Here is a 21,512-nt window from a genome sequence, read left to right as displayed (position 1 = left end):
CCCTACTCTCAATGGAAACAGCCTATTCATGTCAACTCTATCTATCCCTCTCAAAATTTTAAATACCTCGATCAAATCACCCTTCAACCTTCTACGTTCCAATGAATAGAGATCTAACTTGTTCAACCTTTCTCTGTAACTTAAGTGCTGAAACCCAGGTAACATCCTAGTAAATCGTCTCTGCACTCTCTCTAATTTATTGATATCTTTCCTATAATTCGGTGACCAGAACTGCACACAATATTCTAAATTTGGCCTTACCAATGCCTTGTACAATTTTAACATTACATCTCAACTTCTGTACTCAATGCTTTGATTTATAAAGGCCAGCGTTCCAAAAGCCTTCTTCACCACCCTATCTACATGAGACTCCACCTTCAGGGAACTATGCACTGTTATTCCTATATCTCTCTGTTCCTCTGTATTCCTCAATGCCCTACCATTTACCCTGTATGTTCTATTTGGATTATTCCTGCCAAAATGTAGAACCTCACACTTCTCAGCATTAAATTCCATCTGCCAATGTTCAGCCCATTCTTCTAACCGGCATAAATCTCCCTGCAAGCTTTGAAAACCCACCTCATTATCCACAACACCTCCTACCTTAGTATCATCGGCATACTTACTAATCCAATTTACCACCCCATCATCCAGATCATTTATGTATATTACAAACAACATTGGGCCCAAAACAGATCCCTGAGGCACCCCGCTAGTCACCGGCCTCCATCCCGATAAACAATTATCCACCACTACTCTCTGGCATCTCCCATCTAGCCACTGTTGAATCCATTTTATTACTCCAGCATTAATACCTAACGACTGAACCTTCTTAACTAACCTTCCATGTGGAACTTTGTCAAAGGCTTTGCTGAAGTCCATATAGACTACATCCACTGCCTTACCCTCGTCAACATTCCTCGTAACTTCTTCAAAAAATTCAATAAGTTTTGTCAAACATGACCTTCCACGCACAAATCCATGCTGGCTACTCCTAATCAGATCCTGTCTATCCAGATAATTATTAATACTATCTCTAAGAATACTTTCCATTAATTTACCCACCACTGATGTCAAACTGACAGGTCTATAATTGCTAGGCTTACTTCTAGAACCCTTTTTAAACAATGGAACCACATGAGCAATATGCCAATCCTCCGGCACAATCCCTGTTTCTAATGACATCTTAAAGATCTCCGTCAGAGCTCCTGCTATCTCTACACAAACTTCCCTCAAGGTCCAGGACCCAGAGATTTATCCACTTTTAAATTTCTTAAAAGCGCCAGTACTTCCACCTCTTTAATTGTCATAGGTTCCATAACTTCCTTACTTGTTTCCCACACCTTACACAATTCAATATCCTTCTCCTTAGTGAATACCGAAGAGAAGAAATCGTTCAAAATCTCTCCCATCTCCCTCAGCTCCACACATAGCTGACCACTCTGATTCTCTAAGGGGCCAATTTTATCCCTCACTATCCTCTTGCTTTTAATATTACTGTAGAAACCTTTCGGATTTACTTTCACCTTATTTGCCAAACCAACCTCATATCTTCTTTTAGCTTTTCTAATCTCTTTCTTAAGATTGCTTTTACATTCTTTATATTCCACAAGCAATTCCTTTACTCCATGCTGCCTATATCTATTGTAGACATCCTTCTTTTTCCGAACCAAATTTCTAATATCCCTTGAAAACCATGGTGCTTTCAAACCTTTAACCTTTCCTTTCAACCTTTTTTTTTCCTTTTTTTTTCTTACTTGCAACTTTCTATTTCTTGGTTATTTCAGCACCTATTTAGATGCTTCTTAAATGTTACAATCATATCTGCCTCTATGACATCCTCCAGCAGTGCATTTCAGATATCAACCACTCTGCGATCCACAAGAACGTAGGAAATAGGAGCAGGTATAGGCCATCTGACCCATTGAGCCTGCCTCTCCATGAATAAGATCATGGCTGATCTGGCCGTGGACTCAGCTCCATCAACTGTCTTTTCCTATAAATTTTAATTCCCCTATTATGCAAAAATACTGTCTATCTAACTATGTTTTAAATATATTTAATGATATAGCCTCTGCTGCTTCCCAAGGCAGATGTTCACTTTATTTTGTGAAAAGCATTTCCTCTTCATCTCTGTCTCAAATTTATTCCACTGAACCTTGAGGCTATCCCCTAGTTCTAATCTCATTTACCAGTGGAAACAACTTACCTTTTTATAATTATATATTTTTCTATAATATTCTGTTTGAATTCTAAGGAGTGTAATCCCAAGTGATTCAATTTCCTTCAAAGTCTAATCCCCTTGTCTCAGGAATTAACTTGGTGAACATCCTCTGCACCAACTCCAAAGCCAGTATATCCTTCCTTAAGTAAGGAGATCAGAACTGCACAGAGTACTCCAGGTGTGTCCTCACCAGTACCCTGTATAGTTGCAGCACAACCTGTTAAATTCAATCCCTCCCACAATGTAAACCAGTGTTCTATCTGCTTCTTTGATAACCCGTTGCACTTACAAGCAAACCTTTTGTGATTCATGGATGGGCACTCCCAAGTCCCTCTGCAAAACAGCATACTGCAATAATAATAATGCTATTTAAATAATAACCTGATCTTCTATTTTTCCTCCCAAAGTTGATGTCCACACATTCAGAAACTTTACACTCCTCCTCCCAAACCCTTGCACACTCACCTAACTGATCTATACCTCACTTCAGGCTCTTCACATCATCTGCACAATTTGCTTTTCCACTTAATTAGGCAAACTTAGATATGCTGCATTGGGACAAATTTCCTAAAAGTTCATGTATATAATGAACATTTACAGGGCCAGCACTGACCCCTGTGGAACTCTGGTCACCCCTGATAGCTAACCGGAAAAAAAATATTCTGTCTCACTCCTGTATGCCTCTTCATCACCATCTGAAATTCTGTCAACAATTGCTATGTCATCAGCAAATTTAAAGATGGTGTTTGAGCTGTGCTTGGCCACACAGTTGTGCGTGTAGAGAGAGTAGAGCAATGGGCGAAGCACACGTTCTTGAGGTGCACCTTGATCCTTTCCCTATTACAAACAATGTTCCCATCTCATTTGCTGAGGAACCTAGGTTCACTTCAGGGAACCTGTTCTGCATAATATAATCATAAAAGCTTTTATCATCTGTTCCTCTTCCTTCTCCCTCTTAGTTTAAAGCTACTCTGTCAAGTTTTAGACAAAAATGTCAGTTTGCAACACATGTATTAATATGCTGCTGTTGCAGATTTATACAGGCTGAACATCCTGTCAGGGTCAATGAATTTGTGATATAGTTTTCAGTGGCTCCGTTTGTGACAGAAGTAATTTCTGAGATGTTCAATTGATATATTTAGGGTCATGAGCGATGTGTCATATCAGGTTTTGCTCAAAATGCATGGAACAGTCCAATCTATGTTGTCATTTTGAATTATGGAATTAAAGAGAGCATCACCTTTTATCCATTTCCTATTCATCATTGGTAAATGGAGTTTCAGCACAGAACAACAAATGAATAAATAAATATGGATCTTCTTTGCTGGAAGTCTCAGTCACTGCTAGCTTTGCACACTGCCATTAAAGATTAGAAAAAGCTGTGTATTCTGAAACCAACTTTCTGGTCAACATTTTGCCAACTTTTTGGAGGCTGTAAAGGACGCAGTAGTTTAAATTTTAATGAACCCAAGTCTAAATTAATTATATTCTACTCACAGTGGCAATCTTGTACATAAAAATTGGGCATAGGAACATTTGAAGTAATTGTACTCCTTAATCTTTCTGACATCAGATTTCTGGGAAGTGCAAAAGGTATTTATTTATTTATTTATTTTATTGTAACCTATAGTACATTTTTATGACTTACATTGTACTGCTGGACCAAAACAAAACATTTTCTCACAAGCCTAATTCTGACTCTAATACGTTTTTAAAATGCCTATGGTAAAGCAGGTAACTTGGCATGCTTGAAACTTCGATGGTGACAGTCTGCCAGATTACCCAAGCTATTCCATGTTATCCCTATGAATACTGCAACACACGTATGCTTTATGCTTTAACAATAGTATTTAATAGTGTAATAAATTTGCCAGTCAATCTAGTGAGTTTAAAAGGTGCATGGGAAAAGCAGCCCCTGTGAATTTAAAAGGGGCACAGGAAAGGGGCCCTTGCTGAACTTAATAGAAGTACAGACCAGGGATCACACTGGGTTTATAGGGAGCATGGGAAACAAGTCATAGAGAGATTAAAGAGTACAAGAAATAGGGCTTGGTGAGCTGAAAGGGAGCTTGGGAACTGAGACAGTGGTCAAATTTAAATGGAGCACAGGAACTCGCACTTAATGAGCCAGATACCAAACCATGAAGATTTCTATATAATGGGAGAGCAAATTATCAGAGTTTTACAGTAAAACTTTATTGGGCACGTTGATGGTTCCAGCAGTGTTATGTCCTAATCTTGACCAAACTAGAAAATAAAATTATCTTTGCTTTCCAAGTCTGTTCAACTCACCATCAAATGTTTCATCTTCACCCCACCCTGCCTTGACATCTATGTCTCTATTACTATAGACGACCCATCAGCCTGAGTACACTGACTCTCATTGATGTCTTGAATGTACTTTCTGCAAGGATATTTACCCCTTTCTCCCAGTTTGTCAATCTTTCATTCAGTTGTTCACAATTTTTTCACATTCCTATACTTCTAATTCCACTCTTTCCTCTCCTCCTTTTAATCCACTTGCCCCACATTTGACTGACTCTCTTGCACCATAAAATGGAGTCTTGACCCAGCAATCTAGGTGAGGAATGTTGGTGAGGAATGATATTCAATCCCTTATGAGGGGGGGGCATAGAATCAGGGGATGCAGAGTCAGTATGGATAGAACTGAGAAATTCTAAGGGTAGAACGACCCTAATGGGAGTTATCTACAGGCCCCCAAACAGCAGTCTGGATGTAGGATGTAAGTTGAATGAAGAGTTAAAATTGGCATGTCGCAAAGTTGTCATGTGGGATTTCAACATGCAGGTAGACTGGGAGAATCAGAATGGTACTGGATCCCAAGAAAGGGAGTTTGTGGAGTGCATCCAAGATGGATTCTTAGAACAGCTTGTACTGGAGCCTATCAGGGAGAAGGCAATTCTAGACTTAGTGTTGTGCAATGAACTGGATTTGATCAGGGACCTGGAGGTAAAGGAACCATTAGGAGGTGGTGACCATAATATGATATGTTTTAAACTACAATTTGAGAAGGAGAAGGCAGATTACTATCTAAATGGAGTCAAGTTAGGAAAAGGGGATGTACAATGAGATCTAGGTGTTCTTGTGCATCAGTCAATGAAAGCAAGCATGCAGGTACAGCAGGCAGTGAAGAAAGCTAATGGCATGCTGGCCTTTATAACAAGAGGAACTGAGTATAGGAGTAAAGAGGTCCTTCTGCAGCTGTACAGGGCCCTGGTGAGACCCCACCTGGAATATTGTGTGCAGTTTTGGTCTCCAAATTTAAGGAAGGACATTCTTGCTATTGAGAGAGTGCAGTGTAGATTCACAAGGTTAATTCCCAGAATGGCAGGACTATCATATGTTGAAAGATTGGAGTGACTGGGCTTGTATACACTGGTATTTAGAAGGATGAGAGGGGATCTGATTGAGACATATAAGATTATTAAGGGATTTGGACATGTTGGAGGCAGGAAGCATGTTCCCGCTGATGGGTGAGTCCAGAACTAGAGGCCACAGTTTAAGAATAAGGGGTAAGCCATTTTGAACAGAGATTGGAAAAACTTTTTCACCCAGAGAGTGGTGGATATGTGGAATGCTCTGCTCCAGAAGGCAGTGGAGGCCAAGTCTCTGGATGCATTCAAGAGAGAGTTAGATAGAGCTCTTATAGATAGCAGGGTCAAGGGATATGGGGAGAGGGCAGGAATGGGGTACTGATTGTGTATGATCAGCCATGATCACAGTGAATGGTGGTGCTGGCTAAAAGGGCTGAGTGGCCTACTCCTACACCTATTGTCTATTGTCTATCTACCTTGCCAATCTCCCTTCCAGAAATTAAGGGTTCCAGCCCAAGGAGCTCCTCTGCAGTTAAGACATCTGGATGCAGGAATAGATGATAGGTGGAGCATTTTCTGTATTAAATTTATAACACTATAGTCTGGACATTTTGTGCTCCGTGTAGCATGTAGAAAATCTTGTAAAGACAGAGTCCTTGGCATAAACACATGAAGAATCCTGCAGTGACAGGTGCATCTGGAGTACATCTTGGATTTAAAGTTCTTTATCTAAGTTATTCAGCATTTTTGTTCTTTCTACGCCACTAAAAATAGTTAGAAACCAAAATTAGAAGTTATGGACAGAAAAATACTGGAAATATAAAAAATAAATGCTGTTACTGCAGAAACAATCATGAAATGAAACATATACAAATATTTTTACAGACAAATGAAACAGGAATACTCACCTAAAATTTAAACAGGAACAACAAGAAATGCTGGACTACTATTGAGAGAGGACAGTGTTAATTTTTTTATTCAAAACCTGTCCTCTAGAACTGGAGATGTAATAACTTTTAGGCAAATATTAAAGCAGAGAATTGGGAAGAGATGAAAAGAGAAAAATGGATAAAATTCTGTTGACGGCAGGAGAGCTGAAATGACAAATAATAAAATGATGCGTGGGAAAAGATTGTTATAATGGAACATAATGTAAAAATGTAAATGTGAACAGCAGAATAATGAGCAATAGCTATAAATGGAAGAAATCAGATGAATCTAAAATTGTTGTCCTTGATCTTGGGCTATAAAGTACCAAAGAAAAAAATAAAGTTTATTTTCTTAAGTTTCACTGTTGGAGTGTACAAGGAGAAGCACAGAGAGGACAGAGATGGAGTGTCCTGGTGATTTGAAACAGTAAGCAATCAAATATTTGTACTCAACTTGCACATTGAATGATGCTCTTCAATTGTCTTGCAAACTGGATCTGCAAGTTCACAATGTAGAGGAGATCCTGACAGTTCTGAGGGCTTATCATTGAAGTTTCCAGCCTTTGTTTATCTGAATATTGGTGCCTCTACAGAGAGAAAAAAAAGCATAGTCCCGATTAAGGGTCTTGGCCTGAAACATTGACTGTTAACATCTTTCCATAGATGTTGCCTGACCTGATGAGATTCTCCAGTATTTTTTTATGTATTAGTCTGGATTTCCAACATCTGCAGAATCTCTTGTGTTTAAAAATAGATGGAAGCAGGTTAAAGTGGGTTGAAAGATTTACCTGGTGGTTTCACACACCATTCTGCCAATTCGATAGAGTGGACATTAACTGACTGAATAAAGCAAGAATTTGTGAGGAATCTTGGTTGAGATTCAGGTTGCCAATTAAATGATTTCTAGATAGCAGTTGGGAAGTGGGAAAAGTAGGAAGTGAGAGAGGGGCCACTTGGATTCTATTAAAACCCCGTGATTTAATGTAAAACCACACAGCTACTCCTACACCATCTAACTCTGTGCAAAGGATTATAGTCATTTACAAAAAGCATAACAACCTTTCCAGTCACAAACAATATTTCAATGTTTATGGATTATACTGCATGAATTCTTAATTACTGCTGGACAGAGATATTAGTAAGATGCTTCCAAACTTACTAAATGATGCTTCCCTCATATTGGCTTCATTATAATGAGATCCCAGGTGATAACTCTCTACCAAAGGAGGTGTCAGCCTCTCCTTCCTCCACTAGCCTGTAGCAGGGTGTAGCAACTGCTTAGCTCCTCGATCAGGGTCACATGAGGCCATTGGAGAAAGCGATGGATGATCATAAGATCAGCTGGTGCACAATACAAGTCCTGGTCATGTGTAAAAATTACCAAGAACAAACATGGTTTAAAGACCATGATTGCTCACGTTATCGGACATGGCACATAATGATAATAATGAGATCCAAAATATCATATTACCTGTACTCCAACCCAACCATTCATGTCAGTATCCTTACTGTTATATCCTTATGTACTTCAAGACAAGTGCTCTGAATTTCCAAAATTTGCCGTTCTGTTGGTTTATGATTGTTTGGTTATTGTACTTAATTGGTATACTCAGCCACTGTAAAATCATGTACTGATCACTGGTCTATTTGTTACAAAAGCAATGTAGGTAGCAGTCAGTTGATACAAAATGAGGCACACAACTACTCACATTTTTATCTGCTGATGAATGCATTTAGGCAGCAAGATGAGAAAAATTAGCTGAATAATCACTAATACTGAATCTTTACGAATAAGCTCTTGAAGCATCCCTCATAATCCAATGTAGGCAGCTTTATGCAAATAATATATTGATACAATTTTAATGTAAACCCGCTCTTCCCAAGTAAGTGAAAAGAAGATCGAAATACTGTGAAAGTAGCAGTGGAGATTAGTGAAATTCATTAGAAATGCAGCCTTTTGAGGAGTGAGTGAATTTCTGAGGAATTGCACATTAACTGCTTATACATCTTTTTAATACCAAGGACAGCAACATTGTACCTTTTCTTTGAATGGAAAATCCACAAGGGAACTTCTCCAGGAGTAGCAAGCCTTAGCATTTCATTAGATACGTTACTGGATCATGTGGAGGAGCATACAACCAATGGCCATTTTATCGGATACCTCTTGTACCTAATAAAGTGGCCACTGCATGTATGCTTGTGGTCTTTTGCTGTAGCCCACCAGTTTCAATGTTCAAAGTGTTGTGCATTCAGAGATGCGCTTCACACTACTGTTTGTGCAAGGCTAGTTTTCTGTACTGTAGTTTTCTTGTTAGCTTTACCCAGTCTGGCCATTCTCTCAGACTTCTCCTGTCAGGCGTCCCTCTGACAAGGCATTTTTGCCCACAGAACTGCTTCTCGTTGCATGAATTTTCTTTTTGTTTTCACACCAATCTTTCAAAACTCTAAAGACTGTTGTGTGTAAAAGTTGCAGGAGGTGTCAGTTTCTGAGATATTCAAACCACTGTCTGTCATCAACAATCATTCCATAGTCAAAGTCATTTTAGATCACATTTTTCCCCCATTTAATGTTTGGTCTGAGCAACAATTGAACCTCTTGACCATGTCTGGATGCTTTTAATGATTGAGGTGCTGTCACATGATTCACTGATGAGATATTTGCATTGAGAGCAGGTGTACAGATGTACTTAATAAAATGGCCATCGACTAGTTTGTTGACTGCTCTAATTCGGAGGATACAGCAAATAGGGAAAGGTAGTGACAAATAGATATGAGAGGATCTAGATGAATTGTGGGACAAACTGTTTCACTTGGGAAATGATAAATTAGATTTTCTTCATTTTGAACAAATGGAAACAATGGGAAAGGAAATGAGCCTGGTTTTCCATTTATATATGACACTTTAATTTAGCGGGCAGGTACAGATGTAGTCAAAAAGCTTAATAAAGTGTTATATAAAATTTAGATTCAATTGTTTGGACCGTTTGATATAGAAGATTACATTCTGAGCAATCTAACTTTGAAAATTATGTTAGCCCTATTGGAGGTAAAGACAGTGACAAAATTCATTGGTGCGAAGAGAAATTACTCAATTAAATCATCACACCTACCATGAATCCTTAACAATTGTTATTCAGAGGGAATTAATTGGTTATATAATTCTTGGCTTATCCACCATAACAGTTTGTATTGTCTGTAAACTGAAATGCACAGTACCGAATCCATTGCAGAATGCAACTTTATTTAGGAATGATTTATGTTGTGGATGCTTATAGAGGTAAATATCAGTGATATGTGCATAGTCATGCCCAATGGTGCAGCAATCTAACCACCTTCTATTTTTTTCTATGCCTTTCATCACAAATTGAGTAAAACTTCAACATGACACTGTTATTAGTTTTCTATTTTATAGTTTGGTAGTTGCTTGTTTTTCATTATTTATAGAATTAATTTGTGTGTGTGGGGCGGGGGGAATCTGCCTATTGCTGGTCAGGCTAATAATTATTTCTCATTCCAAGTTGTCTTTCAGAAGGTGATGAACTCTATGCTTGAAATGCTCTAGCCCTTTCAGTGAAGGTGCTCATATCCTCCTGTTGTGTTAGGAGTTCTAGGTTTGGACCAAGCAAGGATGAAGGGACAGCAATATATTTCCTTCTTTGGACCTTGTTCAGGGTGTAGAAGCTGTTTTTTAAGTAGTTGAGGACAGTGAACTGAAGTGTTTTATGTAGATGATTCAACTACAGAAAATGCATACTGGTAGTAGGTAGAATGAATCTTTGATTATGGTTGATAGGGTATGAATCAAGTGTGCCATTTTGACCTGAAAGGTGTTGAGCCTAGGAATTGCAAATGGAACTGAACACTGTCCAGTCTTTGGTCACTGTCCCACTCTGACCTTATAAATGCAAGAAGGTCATTGATGAAACAGCAAAAGACTTTTGGGTTTTGGAGACCACTGGTGCCAAATTACAACCATCTTCCTTTGTGTAATGTATGACTCCAAACATTGATGCATTTTCCCTTGATACCTATTGACACTATAATAACACACTCTGTTAAAAACTGCCTTCAAATGTAGGGCAGTTACTTTCACCTCACCTATATATTCTACCTTTCTGTTTATGTTTGGGCCATATCTGTGATGGAGTGCCAAACACTGATGTCAGGTTATCAGTGAGTAATTGTAACTTCACCGTAACATCAAAAAAGACATTTGATTCATCATTGTGTGGCTGAGGAATGAATCTAGGCTGATTGAAGCAGATAATCGCCTGATTTACCACGTAGCTGGAGAGAAGTAAGTGTTGCAAACTATGCTGCAATTGCACAGCTAAAGGCATGTTTAGTACTGGATGTTTTTTGTTGTCATAACAATGTTCTAGTGACTGTTCTTAGCCATTTATTGATGAACCAAATTGGATGAAGATTGCCTTTACAATGGTGATGAAATTGGGACTTCTGCTGACAGCTGAGTATTGAAATTGTAAACTGCAAAATTTTTCCATACACTTCCCAATATAATATTACTTGTCATAGAGTTGAAATTACATAGGATTTACACCTGATACCCACAGAAACACTAGCCCAAAGCCAGTTGAACCACATGAAAGCAGCAGTGATACAGTTATATTTTAATACCTTACATTCAAATATTTCTCTTCTCCTTTCAGATAGGAGTCATAGCTTGGGGGTGCTTAATCAAAGGTTTCTAATCTTTACAGCTTATTCAGGACTTTGTTTGTGGCAGAGGGAGCTTTCCTGATGCCACAGGCTGTACTGTGCTTCGTGTCTGTGAACTTGGCAGCGACTTGCCCCACTAATGTAGATGACCTGGATGAGGAAGTGGAGGGATGGGTTAGTAAGTTTGCTGATGACACAAAGGTTGGGGGTGTTGTGGATAGTTTGGAGGGCTGTCAGAGGTTACAGCGGGACATTGATGGGATGCAAAATTGGGCTGAGAAGTGGCAGATGGAGTTCAACCCAGATAAGTGTGAAGTGGATCATTTTGGTAGGTCAAATATGATGGCAGAGTATAGTATTAATGGTAAGACTCTTGGCAGTGTGGTGGATCAGAGGGATGTTGGGGTCCAAGTCCACAGGACACTCAAAGCTGCTGCACAGGTTGACTCTGTGGTTAAGAAGGCATATGGTGTTTTGGCCTTCATCAATCGTGGAATTTAATTTAGGAGCCAAGAGGTAATGTTGCAGTTATATTGGACCCTGGTCAGTCTGCACTTGGAGTACTGTGCTCAGTTCTGGTTGTCTCACTACAGGAAGGATGTGGAAGCCATAGAAAGGGTGCAGAGGAAATTTACAAGGATGTAGTCTGGATTGGGGAGCATGCCTTATGAAAAAAGATTGAATGAACTTGGCCTTTTCTCCTTGGAGTGACGGAGGATGAGATGTGACCTGCTGGAGGTGTTTAAGATGACGAGAGGCATTGATTGTGTGGATAGTCAGAGGCTTTTTCCCAGGGCTGAAATGGCTACCACAAGAGGGCACCAACTTAAGGTACTGGGAAATAGGTACAGAGGAGATGTCAGGCGTAAGTTTTTTATGCAGGCAGTGGTGTGTGCATGGATTGGGCTGCGGGCAACAGTGGTGGAGGTGGATACAATAGGGTTTTTTTAAGAGACTTTTAGAAACATGGAGCTTAGAAAAATAGAGGTCTATGGGTAAGCCTAGTAATTTCTAAGGTAGGACATATTCAGCACAAGTTTGTGGGCTGAAGGGCCTGTATTGTGCCGTAGGTTTTCTATGTTTCTATGTTTCTGATATGACAAACTGAAAACTGAGTCTTTGGGTCTACGACAGGCTACTCCAAAGATTTGTTTCTAAGAGCTCAGTTTGGTTTGGAATGCTGTTGTTGTTGACCACTTCTATTATTTGCATGATTTGTTTTTTCTCTCTCTTTCTGGTTGGAGATTGCTCTTTTTTATTGGATTCTTTCGGCTTCCTTGCTTTGCAACTGCCTGTAAGCAAATAAATCTCCAGGTTGTATAATTTTTAAAATTCTGTGACAGTAAATGTACTTTGTAATGTCCAGAATGAGGTGATGGCAGGGAGGGGGGTTGTCAAGAAGCCTTCTCAGTTTACCAAGTTAATTCTTCATTTTAAATTGATGAATTTTTGACATTATTAATTGACAAATGCCCAAGTGGACCCAGTTGCACATTAACCTTGATCTCATTAAATAGCAAAACAGACACAAGCCAGTAAGTAACTGTGATTGCACCTCGTGCTCTGCTCCCTCTGCAATTGCTGAATCTGTGGGTTTTCTTAATATTGCAATGAGGTTGAATTTAGGCTGATTCCACATTTACCCAATACATCCTTTATTTAAGACATCAACTAACAACTTAACCACAACTATCTCAATCTGTCCTTCAAGGCACAACAAACAAAAGTACCCAATGAGAGACTTGGTGAACTTGTGGTTACAAATGATCAATAGGCAAGACACTTTGGCAGCATTTCACGGATGCCATATTTGTTTGAGCAAAAAGAATCTCAAAGTCAAAGTTCACCTCAAGAGAACTCAATTGCCATAGATGATGAAAAATGGTTGGCATCATAAATAATTATTGAACTAATTGACCTGGAGACCCCCTATCAGTTTTCCAGGTAAATCGTCCTGTGCCCGCTGTTCAAAGGCGATCTTCTATCTAAATGCTAACTGTTTCAGAGTCCATTTGGCTTTGAGGTTGTACTGGTTCAGCTGTGTCCAGACTACTACCATTAGTCTTAATTAATATTATATATGGAGGAAGAAGAATGTGATTTTAAAGTTTTCTGCTACACCTACAGGCAAGCTCTGGATAGAAAGATAAAGATTAGCTTTATTTGTCATATGTACAGGGAAACATCAGAACATACCATGAAATGTATCATTAGTGTCAAATTAAATCCACAAGGGTTGTGCTGGGAAGCCTGGCAAGTGTTACCACAAATTACTAATTTGAACCGTATGCCTTTGGGATGTAGGAGGAAACTGGAACGCCTTGAGGAAACCCATGTGGTCATGTGAGTAGGTGCAAGGCTAGGAACTAAATCCCAAACAATGATCTCTGGTGCTGTAACAGCATTGTGATTGTGCTACCGTGCTAACACAGTATGAAGAGAATGGAGATCAGATCAACTGTGGCTCATTTTCTTGTAGTTCCTACTTATCTGAATTACTTAGTATATTGGGTGGAAAGTCCAAAGCAGTAGAAATGGATTTGCATTCTTATAGCAGTTTTCAAGTACATAAGTTAATCACTAAGATTTTACAGCTAATCAGCCATAGCCACTAATATAAAATAAGCATCATGAAATTCAAATATTGGATAGCAAGATCTCCTTGTAATAATGACCAGATAGACCAGCAATTTTGACTCATAAAATGTATTTTGCTGAAGATGACCTTCATATTTTGATCATACTTATTCAATGATTATCCCATCTTTTAAATCTAATGAGGTAAATCTTGTTCTGTCCACTAGTTATTACCATAGAGCCATAGAACACTACAGCACAGTACAGGCCCTTCAACTCTCCATGTTGTGCTGACCCATATAATCCTTAAAAAAGTACTAAACCCACACTACCCCATAACCCTCCATTTTTCTTTCATCCATGTGCCTGTCCAAGAGAATCTTAAATAACCCTAATGTTTTAGCATCCACCACCATCCCTGACAAGTCATTCAAGGCACTCACAACCCTCTGTGTAAAAAACTTACCCCTGATGTCTCCCCTAAACTTCCCTCCCTTAATTTTGTACCTATGCTCTCTGGTGTTTGCTATTGGTGCCCTGGGAAACAGGTACTGACTATCCACCCTATCTATGCCTCTCATAATCTTGTAGACCTCTATCAAGTCCCCTCTCATCCTTCTACGCTCCACAGAGAAAAGTCCCAGCTCTGCTAACTGTGCTTCATATGACTTGTTCTCCAAACCAGGCAACGTCCTGGTAAATCTCCTCTGCACCCTCTCCATAGCTTCCACATCCTTCCTATAATGAGGTTACCAGATTTGAAGACAATACTCTTAAGTGTGGTCTCACCAGTGTTTTGTGGAGTTGTAACATGACTTTCCTAATCTTGAGCTCATTCCCCCTGTTAATGAAGCCTAGCATCCCATAGGCTTTCTTAACTACCCTATCAAACTGTGCAGCTACCTTGAGGGATGTATTGATTTGAACCCCAAGGTCCCTTTGTTCATCCACATCCTTAAGTAAATGACTATTAATCCTATACTCAGTTTTCTGGTTTGTCCTTCCAAAATGCATCACCTCACACTTATCTGGATTGAACTCCATCTGCCATTTTTCTGTCCAACTCTGCAGCCTGTCTATATCCTCTTGTAACCTTCGACCACCTATAGCTCCATCCACAACTCCTCCAATCATTATGTCATCCGCAAACTTACTCACCGATCCTTCTACCTCTATATCCAGGTCATTTATAAAAATCACAGATAGTAGGGGTCCCAGGACAGATCCCTACGGCACTCCACTAATCACCGACCTCCAGGCAGAATACATTCCTTCCACAACTACCTTCTGCTTTCATCCTTTAAACCAATTTTTTATCCAAACAGCCCATGCCTCATGACTTTCTGGATGAGTCTCTCATGAGGGACCTTGTCAAATGCTTTGCTAAAGTCCATGTAGACAACATCCACTGCCCTACCCTCATCAATTTCTTTTGTTACCTCTTCAAAAAACTCAATCAGGCTCGTGAGGCATGGTCTTCCCTTCACAAAGCCTTGTTGACTATCCATGAGTAGACTGTACTTCTCCAAATGCTCATAGATCCTATCCTTAAGAATCCTTTCCAGTAGTTTGCCTACCACTGACATAAGACTCACCGGTCTATAGTTCCCAAGTTTCTCCCTATTACTTTTCTTAAACAAGGGAACTACATTTGCCATTCTCCAGTCCTCCAGCACTTCCGTTGCAGCCAAAGAAGATTCAAAGATCATGGCTAATGCTCCTGCAATCTCTTCTCTCAATTCCCACAACAACCTGGGATGTATCATATCTGGCCCTGAAGATTTATCAATCTTAATGTTTTTAAGTAGATCCAGTACTTCTTCTTCGTTAATCTCCACATTGTCCAGCACATAGGCCCACTCTACTTTGACCTCATCCTGATCAAAATCCTTTTCACTTGTGAATACTGAAACAAAATATTCATTTAGGACTTCCCCAACCTCCTCTGCTTCCAGGCCCATGTTGCCCTCTTTATCCTTTAGCGATCCCACCTTCATTCTCGTCATCCTCCTATTCTTCACATACACATAGAACGCCTTGGGGTTCTCCTTAATCCTACATGCCAAGGCCTTCTCATGCCCTCTTCGAGCTCTCCTAAGTCCTTTCTTTAGCTCCTTCCTGGCTACCCTAATTTCTCATAAGACCCTCCTACTTCCTGCTTCTTATATCTAACATGTGCTCCCTTTTTCCTCTTGACAAGTTGCCTCACATGTTTTGTCAGCCATGGTTCACTATTCCTACCATTTTTTCCTTGCCTCAGTGGGACAAACCTATCCTGAACCCAGCTCAAGTGGTCCCTAAACTTCTCCCACATTACTTCTGTGCTTTCCCCTTTGAACAACTGTTTCCAATTTACTCTCGCTAGTTCCTGCCTCATCCCTTCAAAGTTAGCCCTTCCCCAGTTAAGCACTTTACCATTTCGTCTGATTTTATCCCTTTCCATAGCTATGCTGAAGCTAAGGGAGTTGTGGTCACTCTCACCAAAATGCTCCCCCAACATGAGGTCTGTCACCTGACCAGGTTCATTACCCAGAACTAAATCCAGCATAGCCTCTCCTCTCATCGGCCGGTCCACATACTGTGTCAAGAATCCTTCTTGAACACACCTGACAAATTCAGCCCCATCTATCCCCCTTACCAGTAATAATTTGTCATTTTTATACTTTGTGTCTGAATTTTCTCTGTAATGCAAAGCCAACTGATCAATCCATTTCCAATGCACCGAGACACCTGGGCTCTAAGATCACACGTAAGTAAAGTTTGGAATATTATTCAGTAGTTTGAAGTGGTTTCAAACAGAATGGCATAACCAGCGTTTCTCCACAATGGCACTGAGTGTGTCTGTAATCTATTACATGAATGTATGCATCAGTCAACCCATTACAGAATGGCTGTGTGCATTATATTAAAATTATTAAAATGAATGAAGCAAGCAGAACTGCTGATCTGGGTTCATTATTCATTTACATGTTTATAGATCAGATATGTTGATGATATTTCCCTTTTAATTTCCTCTCATGTTTGAAAGAAGAAATGTCTAACCCTACCAATAAAGTGAAGGACCACACCTTTACTTTATTAATTTATTGTTTTTGGAGAATACAAGTAAACTACTGGAGTGTGCACAAAATGCTGGAGGGACTTGGGAGGTCAGGCAGCAAGTATGGAGGAGAATAAGCAGTTTCCATTTTGAGCCAAGATGCTTCATCAGTCCTGGAACGTTAGGGAGCAGAAGCCAGCTCCCCCAGAATGTGGGGGAGGGGAAAGAAGTACAAGATGGCAGGTTATAATCGAGATCAGGCGAGTGAAAAGGTTGGTGGGTGGGGTGGAGGAGGGTTTATGAAGTACTGGGAGGTGATAGATGGAAGAGGTAAAAGGCTGAAAGAGAAAGAATCTAATAGGAGAGGAGTGTAAATCATGGAATAAAGGGAAGAAGGAGGGGCATCAGAGGGAGGTGATGGGCAGGTGAGAAGAGAGGAAGGAATAAAAGGGGAATCAAAAAGGGAAATGGAAAAAGTGGGAGAGGCATAAATTACTAGAAATTCTTTAGTATGATGTTCATACTATTAGGTTGAAGGCTACACAGACAGAACATGAGACGTTTCTCCTTTAACCTGTTTTGTAGCTCCAAAATATGAAATTAATTACAAGGTAAACAACAGAGCCAGCAAAGTGAGTCTCACTTCTTTGTTTATTTTAAGTGAGGCATACACATATCACTTGGTAGTGTTGTCAGGTTTGCAATTAATTTATTTTTGCATATAAGTCTTAATGAATTATTTAAGCAAACAAGAATGCTAAATCAAACCATGTATTTACAATATTACTAAAACACTACTGAAACATTAAATACACAACACCTCTCCCTGCTTGTATATAAACTCCAACTCGATATAGAATGTATCTCAGTTATATATACAGTGTATTATAAAATACAACTACTCTTTAAACATCCCATAGTGTAGTAAATTTTTAGACAATTCTTTTCTAAAGATAAAGATCAGAAGTGGAAAGAGTCAGCAACTTAAAATTGACCTGTGTTATTATTTCAGAGGACCTGTCCTGGGTCCAGCACGTGAGTACAATTATGAAGACAGCATGACAGTGCCTCTGGTTTAAGACAGCGCTGTTGAAATTCAGTGATTACTTACTGGTGGTTAACAAAACAAGGAATACAATTAAGTATTTTATTAATAACACATTTTCTGTCAAAAACTTTGGAAAATGGTCACTGCAAACAATGAAGAGGTAGACGAAAGCAAAGCTGAGTCGAGGGTTGAAGCCTGCAAGTACAAGGCGAGGTTGGGGCGAGATTGAAGCATATTCTAGGTGAAGTTGAGGAGAGTGGAATAAAGTCAGAGCAAAAGGGAGGCAAATTTGAGGTCTGTCCACCTAAACCAAGAGTGAGATTTAATTGATATAAGTGCCAAGCCGATTTGAAGAAGGTAGATGTCTCATTAGTTCTCGATTGAAAAACCTCACTCTGAAAGCAGTTGCTGTGAGATAGAGGAATTGAGAGAAGGGGATGAGATTTTTACAAGTGATAGGATAGGAGTCTAGGTAACTATGAGAATCAGTGAGATTTCCTTGTCTAACGTATACATATTTTGATAATATACTTTGAATTTTGAACTTCCTTAGGAGTTTGCAGAGATTCAACATGACATCTAAACTTTGACATACTTCTATTGATGTGCAGTAGAGAATATATTGACTGGCTGAATCACACCCTGGTCTGGAAACACCAATGTCCTTTGTGACAGTGTAGGTCTGCCACAGGTAATTTCTCCTTCTCTCCCACCCCAGTAGCCTTGTAACTCTTACTACCTCTGTCTGGCAATGCTGACGTCATGCTTATCAGGTGCACATTTGGGGAATGGAAAAGAGTGAGGGCTGCTGGAAAATTACTAGTTGATTGACTTTGTTGTGCAATGCCATTGCAAGTTTACTGTGATGAATGTATTTGTGGATATTTGTGATTGTGAAGAAGGATGTGAATTCCTGTATTTCAGTTTAGTTCAGATTCATGGCAACAACTTCCCTGCAACCCCTGCGTTCAAACTAACGGACTATCCCTTTACTCCTAGCATGAGAAGATCGCTGATCACAGTTCTCTTTTGGTAAGTGAAGAGAGGAGAGTCTGGGAAGGTGAAGTACTTTCAGACACAAGTTTTGGAGATGTGGTCCAAAAGGTCTGAAAGTATATATCCGTATTTTTCTCTTTTTTTGTTTTTGCTATTTTGCCATTTTTCCTCACTGTAAGTATCTTTGCACTTTTTCTAAAAACTTCCTACCTTTGGCACACAATAACCGCCTTTGCACTAAATGTGCTATGGCAGCCTGTCATCTGATTTTTAAAGTCCACGCTTTCATAAGGGCAAACCCCAACAGCGTGGCAGCATTGAATGGAAAATCCTACATAAAATAGTGAATACAGCCCAGTCCATCACAGGTAAAATCCTCCCCGCCATTGAGCACATCTATATGAAAACTTGTTGCATGAAAGCGGCATCCATCTTCAGGGACCCCCACCACAGGACATACTCTCTTCTCACTGCTGTCATCAGGAAGCAGGTATAGGAGCCTCAGGACTCACACCACCAGATTCAGGAATAGTTGTCCCTCAACCATCAGGCTCTTGAATCAAAGGGGATAACTTCACTCAATTTCACTGCACAGCCTCTGAACAAACTTTCAAGGACTCTTCATCTCATGTTCTCAATATTTATTGCTAAATTATTATTATTGTTTTTCTTTTTGTATTTGCACGGTTTGCCTCTTTTACGCACTGGTTGAATGCACAGGTTGGAGCGGACATTCATTGATTCTATGCTGGTTACTATTCTATTATGGATTCATTGTGTATACCCACAAACAAATGAATCTCAAGGTTGTATATGGTGATATATATGTACTTTGACAGTAAATTTACTTTGAACTTTGTTGCAGATGCACTGTAGCTGTCTTTTGGTAAGATGGAAATGCTCTTGGTGGTAGTGGCCTCTCCAGCTCCAAGAAAATGCTGCAAATGCGTGTCTAAGCATCTTTATCATGACTGAATACCCTGTTGGACACTGGCAATATAAAATGCTGTATCTCCGATTCATTGGTTCATTGGCGAGACCAATAGCTGGGGAGACATATGGCCTCTGTTGTTAGGTGGACCCAGGCCCTCATACTGCTGCATCGCCTACTACAGCTACCCAGTGGAGGAGGTACTGGAGGCAGTGTGGGAGAGAGCAGAGGCTGTGTTGGGAGCAAGACTTTCCCATTGCTATTGCTCTCCAGTGTGCACTTTCTGGAGGGCAAGCTGGATTGTGTTTGACTGCAGCTGACCCAGGAGGAAATGAGGAACTGCTGTGTGGTTGTTCTTGCAGAAGTATGGCTCAGGCCAACAATACATACACTATCATTCTTCAGGCTATGCCACTCAGGGACGTGCTAATATTTTTTGTGACCATAGGTGCTATCGTAGCTACATGTGCTGTGTAGGACTGCACATACTGTGTTTAGCCTTGACTCTGGAGGAACTTTGTTTTGTTTAGCTGTATCGATGTGTTTTGTTGAATGATAATTGAACTTGAACTTAAATTTGAATTTACAAGAAGATTACAAAAGGCTGTACCTTCATTAATGTTATTTTTGTTCTTGTAACGTCATTGTTGCGGCTTTTGACCTTCAATAATAATGATCAGTTAGGCAAAGAGAGAATCTGTAATTACTGCCAAGTACCTTTATTGGCTCAGCTCACAAGCACGTGAATTTACACAACAAAATACCTGTGTGTGTGCCCACTAGGTTTCCCTAACCATCCATTAACAGTCAAAGAAAAGAAAAGGTATTGCGCAAGAAAAGGAGTTTACAATAACCAGTTGTTCCTGATGGTCCAGATGTAATCTCTATGTTCCTGACTTGGCGTCATCCACTTCCACGACGGTTGGTCTCCACAGAGTTGTCACTGTCTGTGCTCTGAAAATCCTCCATTCTTATTTTTTCCTTATTAGATCAATCTATGATGTTTCAACTTCATGGGGGTTCTTCCTTCAAGCACTTGACCAGTACAGAATATCTGAAAGAAATCAGAATAATGCAGGACTAGACTCTTTTCTTGAAAGTTGGTTTTGTGTGGTGTGATGGAAAGAGGTGCAGAAACTGGAAGGAGGGTGTTGAATTGGAGGAACTGATCATGGTTGCTTGGACTTGGCCGTAAACACTTAGCAATGCTGGGGAGATAACTGGAATCACTTTTCAATGTTGCAAGTTTGGTAATTAGTTAGTTACAGGTTGACATGATTCAGCTGATTGGTAACAATTCTAGTCTTGCAACTGATGAGTGGAAAGATTCAGTCAGATGAAGCTAAGATTTTCATTTTGGATAAGGGTTGCTAAGACAGGGCTGGTATTGAGAGTAGAGCCATTAAAGAAAGCTTCTAACAACCTCTTAATATTTATTAATCGGTAAGAATTGTTGCAGAATATTGAGAGCATTTATTTGCTGAATGTTGCCATGGAGATGTAAAGGTTCCAGATGTAATCTATCAACATTGATCAATTAGTTTAATATGATAAAGAATGATTTAATCACTCTTGGCTTAACAAACAAATTGTAAAATTTCATATGATAATTAATTCTAATGATAGTTTCCATATTGCATGGAAAATTTTCATTTGCTTAGATAGGGTATTAACATTTAATTGTAAATAAAATTGAATTAAATTATTTTAAATTACAGCTACAAATTGCAATGTTCCTTTTAAAAGGAAAGG

This window comes from Hypanus sabinus, chromosome 9, assembly GCF_030144855.1.
Source record: "Hypanus sabinus isolate sHypSab1 chromosome 9, sHypSab1.hap1, whole genome shotgun sequence".
NCBI lineage: Eukaryota > Metazoa > Chordata > Chondrichthyes > Myliobatiformes > Dasyatidae > Hypanus > Hypanus sabinus.
Note: the sequence above shows the minus strand (reverse complement) of the source record.